Raw genomic sequence first — 5,807 nt, forward strand, 5'->3', positions numbered from 1 at the left:
GTGAAAGCCCATCAACAGCCAGATGCAGTGCCTTACAACATGCTTGTCACCCAACTATACAGGAGGCTGAGGCAGGAGTATTGCAAGGTTCAAGGCCAGCCTGGGTAATTTAACAAGACCATCTCAAAATAAAAAAAATTAAAAAGGATATGGCAGAGCACCCCTGGATTCAAACCCCAGTACTGGAAAACAAACAAACAATAAACAACTGTCAATAGTGTTATGTAATTACCCATAGAAAAGAGTCTACAGTCTAGACTTCCCCTTTTCAACAGACAGGTCTTTACATCTCTCTTTCCTTGTATGTGAGCACATTTCTATCTCTTGATTCCTGAAAATTTCCCTACTAATAATCAAGATCTCTCCTGAAAAGAAAAAAATACAAGATAAGTCGAGTATTTCGGTGGAATAGAACTGCTGAAGTTCTACTGTGTTGGAGTTATGTACGTGAACAAAAGAGACCTTACCCATAACTTAATTAAGGGTAATGGGGAAAAACAGATACTAAAGAAATATGTGCAAAATTCTACAAAGGATGAGTACAAGGTGCCAAGGGACACTGCTGTGTGGTACTTGACCTGGTGTGCGCGGAGATAGATGGGAGCTCGGAGGGTCAAATGTGATGTTCAGCCTGGGATTGGAGACGCACAGAAGCTTGGCAGGAGGAGAGAACCAGGGTGCAGAGGTGTGAGCATGCCCGTGCGCAGGAGCAGCAAGGACCACGTCCCGAAGTGGAAGGACATGTGATGCGTTTGGAGATGCGCTGCCCAGCACACGTGAGCGTTGGGGGGACCTGTCCACTCAGCCTCCTCAAAGACAACGGATTGAAGTGGCTGCCATTCAAGCCAATGCTAGCGTCATCTGTGTCTGAGAACTCAAGCACCTGTTGGTAAGTCAGGATGCGGACACTTGGGGAAACTAATGAATGAAAGGTCATAAGCAAAATCTGAAGTCCTTGGAATATTTGGAGTTCCAGAATTCCAGATTTGATTTTAAACATCACTAAAACTTAGGCCCGAGGCTGGTAAAGAAATGTGATGCAGAGTTAAAAGAAACCATATTAATTTTTACCCTGAGAAAGATGAAAAGCAATTTTCTATTGATCTTCTGTTTTCGAAAGGCTTTTATATAAGATGACCTATGCTTCCTCATCTCCATTAAGAACAGAAGAAAAGCTTTGAAACAGCAATACTAAAAATATAGATTTGTATGAAACAATTTTTTACAATAAAGAGAATTAAATTTTAGGGATGTTACAAAGGGAGAAGAAGTGGTTCTCTAAGGCATTACTAAATAAGATATATATAATCTTATTTAGTATATATATAGTACATAGTATATATGTATGTGTGTGTGCGTGTATATATATATATATATGTGTGTGTGTGTGTGTGTGTATAAATATATATAATGTATGTATATATGCTATTTTACCAGAAAACAGATGGGGAACTACCACAGCCGTCCTCCAACAGTCTGTGTCTGAAGCTTGGGGCAGGGGTTGGGAGTGGGGTACAGGCTCTCCATACCTATTCCTTCCTTAGGTTTGCTTTCTTAATCCTTTGCACCTACTATCCCTGTATACGCTAAAGTTCTTCAAGTAGCCTACTATCCTGTGAAGTCCATTCCAAGGAAAACAACATTCAACATAAATAAACTGGAACAATGGTGTCATCTAGTGGAGAACTCAAGAATAACACTCCATAGACCAATATATGCTAAAAGTGTAGGGAAGGTGGGATGGCTAGAGCAAAAGAAATAAATGTGAGAAAATGAAAAGATTGAAATAAAGTGTTTGTAAATGGGGAGGGGAGAAGGGAGGTGAAGGGAGGGCAGGGACAAGGGGAAAAAATGAGAACCAAGACCTGTCATGTAGAGGTACAAGATCCCAACAATAAATGTAACTGTACTGTATCCTTAAAATGTACCAATAAACTCAATTTAAAAACACCAACATATGATTGAATAACTCTCTACACACTTTAAAGATTGATTTTTTTAAAGCTAGATGCAAACTGGTTCCAAAAATTATACTTTCCATTCATGACTCAGCCACATACACTAAACGGAAAAACAAGTTTCAAATCATCAGGCTGATAAATGACAAACCCTAGAGAGGGAAGTGGCAGATTATAAAGATTTTGAGAATCACAGTTGAAAGGCTAAACCCAAATAAAACTGGAATGTTTTAATTAAATTCTCAACAGCCACACTCTTAATGTATGTCCTGGAGGTTCCATATTTGAAGACCAAGTGGAAATCTCTGTTGCAGAGATAAAGGGGAATTACTGATTAGTTGTTATTGAAAAGTTAAAATGCTGAGCCTCGGGGCTCAGCCTCCTCTCTCAAGGTGACCCCCAGAGAGTCTTAGGGGAGACATGTCAGAGGATGGTCTTCCTCATCATAGGTCCCAAAACTCAGCTTTCTCGGAACATTCAGAAATTACTTAGATTTGTAAGCAATGTCTCCAGGCCAATATTCAATTTAAATAGACAGGATTCTTATAAGAACTGGATGAGATAACAAACATGACATCCATGTAGAAACTACATGCCAGTGGTCAATGACCTACCTCAGTAACCTACATCGACCCTTTATTCTTTGTTCTGCCATAAGGAAGCTGGATCCTGTATTTCTCAATTGTAGCTTGCTACATGACGAAGTTTGAGCTTTGTCAGCAGAGGGTGCTGGAAGTGGCTTTGCCCTCCGCTTCTTCCCTGGAACCCTCTGGGCAGGTGTCTGCAACTGGTGCGACCTCCATAGTACCCTGACAGTGCAAACAGCTTCTCTGGCATCTGGTTCCTGAGACACTAGTTGGTAGCAGAACATGGCACCACTCGTGCCTGCCTTTCCACAGCTTCTTGGTGAAGTACCACTGGGCCTGGCACCTGCTCACACATGGCTTCCCTGAGACTCCTTTCAGGGGATCTCAGCCTCAGTAAACTCCATGATCCTAGAAACCACAGCAGCCCTTCTCCAACAGTCTGTATCTCAAGCATGGGGCAGGGATCGGGAGTGGAGTGCAGGCTCTCCTTGGGTTCTTTCTTAATCCTTTGTACCTACCATCCCTGTATACACTGAAGCTCTTTTCACTCCTCAAAACCAGTCCCCATTACTTCAATCCCTTTTACAGTTAGTAAATCATTTAATTAAATATTCTCTTTCAAACTACTCTGTGGTTTATGACTCCTGGTTGGGCCGATGGATACACCATAGAGTAAATGATAGCTAGGAACAGACCCAAGTTTTATGGGATCTGAATTTTTCATAATTTGTTGTCCCTTCAGAAGGAATAATATGAAATTATTAATAAAGAATTGGATGCAGAATCTTGGAAGGATCTCATGCAAATAAGGGATTCTAACATTAGCTTCACAGTAAGTCACTCCCAAGGGTAACTACTGTTTATATTACAGAAAAGTGTGTGGAATGCATGTCTCACATGTGATTCTTATCTTCCTCCGTACTGTGGTATCTAAGAAGCAGAATTAGCCACCAGAGATGTACGGCATTTTAAAGAGTGGCTTATAGAGGAATAAGCCTGGCTAATCGGCTCTGCTGTGTGCCTTTGCCTTTATGTGCCCCCACCCACTCCATGCCCATCACATCTTGGCTCCTTGGAATCTAACTCTTCAAGTCTCAGGTAAGAGGTACTTTGCTAGGGGAAGTGGGAAGATAGGGGAAAGGAAATAAGGGAAAAGAAAAAAATATGAGAAAAGGAAAAACTGGAAGCAAAGTCTTTGTAAATAGGAAGGGTGGAGGGGGTAAAGGGAGAGCAGGGGTATGGGGAAAAATGAGAACCAAGATCTGTCACATAAGGGTACAAAATCCCAATGTTGAATATAACTGTACTGTATACTTTAAAAGTACCAATAAACTCAATAAGATAAAAAAAAATTTAAAGAGGTACTTTGCTTAGACACAGCTGATTTTTTAAATTATGGTCAAAGAAAGCTTGACATGTATCTTAGTATTCACCAAACTGAAATGTAGATATGTATCGTGTTTCTCTCACCTAGTACAGTGCAGTGTGCACATCAGATATTCAGTAAATGTTGTATGGGTTGAATTGACTCAAATGATGCAAATTTCAGACAGGCTTGAGATGAGTCCATGCCCACACTTTCTGGTTATATCTCTAATTCAAAGTCCTAATGGATGAAATTACTGAGCCAAAATAAGTATCATCTCCCTGATTAAGTTCTACAGACACTGGTCTTACATTGCACAAGCATGCATTAATCTGACAGAGTAAGTGCCTCGAAATCAGAAGAGATTCTATGGCTCAGCATAGAAAAGAATAGGTATCAGAGGACAAAACACATTTTAAAACCATTTTAAAATCATTCTCTCTTAATCATTCTCTTGTGTTATAACAAAAGATATATCCACAATGACTCATCTTCCATCTTTTATTCTTCCAATAAAAATAAGCCCATTTCCTAAAAGGTCTAGGTAATTACAAGTGCAAAAGGCTTGGAATGTTATATTACTATTCTTTAGTTATTTTATCAAATACTAGTGTTTCAAATGTTCAGATTTATCCCACCAAGACATCCAGACAACCAGTCCATATAGAAGCCTGCTAAGCATAGTTCTAATCTCAGGAATCCCTCATTCTAATCTGATGGTCCTTTCTTTCTCTACATTGTTCCTCAAAGCAAAGCAAAACTAATTTTCCATCATGCATTTGGCATGGCCTTAGAAGCCCCTCCCTAAATAGATTCAAACTCTCAAATTCAGTAACACTGCATAGGTTTCTTTCCAACACAAACATCTGAAATCATGATGATAAACTTGGTCCTTGGTCCATCTAGTATAGATGTCCTGAGAATGTTTCCATGATTCCTTTTTGCCTCCATCAATCCATTAAACCAAAATACTATAGTTCTGTTTCCTACAGTGAGTGATCATTATTTCTAGTCAGATCCAGGGTACACAGCTTTCCTGATTAAATGAGAAGGAATACTGTATCATTCTTTTCTCACCAACACTCCAACCAAGAAACGCAGGACCATAAATAATATACAGTTTCCAGGTGCCAACACCAAGAATGAAGGGAGGAAATGACGTGTTCATCTTTAAACAACAACAAAAAGAAAACAAGAGTAACTATACTGCTTCAACTTGACTTGTAGTACTTACAAAGAAAAATGACTGGTACAAATTATTACTGGGCTCATTAGTAGTATGACATTTTTTAAAAATAAAGGCAAGCTACGACATGAAGGTGGATTATGATAGACTAAAAGCAAAGCTAGAATTCTCCTTCCAGCTGTGTGTGTGTGTGGCACAAGCCTGTATTCCCAGCATTTGGGAGGCTGAGGTAGGAGGGTCATCACAAGTTTAAGGTCAGCCTGGGATGCATAGTTTTAGGCTGATCTGAACTACATGGTGAAGCCTTGTCTCAAAAAAAAGAAAATCTCTTCCATGTGCATTATGTAATATATCTGGAGTTTCAGAAAAATTAACAATCACAGAAATCATATAACTAGATGAAGCACTGGGGGTATGAGTCTCTCATGTTACACATGGGAGCTAGGTTACTTAGATGCAACCAACAATTCATATAGCTATCAATGCAAAAAAATGGAATGGTACATGCATATAAATACTTATAGCAGCACAATTCACAACAGCTAAATCTTGAAAGCAGCCTCTGTCCATCAGTGGATGAATAGATAAAGAATAGGTAGTATTGGGGCTGGGGATTTAGCTTAGTGGTTCTGCCACCTCCCTCGCAAGTGCAAGGACCTGAGTTCAATCCCCAGTACCAAAAACAAAAAACAAAAAAAAAAAAAAAAAAA

This window comes from Fukomys damarensis, unplaced genomic scaffold (assembly GCF_012274545.1).
Source record: "Fukomys damarensis isolate Sample0158 unplaced genomic scaffold, DMR_v1.0_HiC HiC_scaffold_6, whole genome shotgun sequence".
NCBI classification, from domain to species: Eukaryota; Metazoa; Chordata; class Mammalia; order Rodentia; family Bathyergidae; genus Fukomys; species Fukomys damarensis.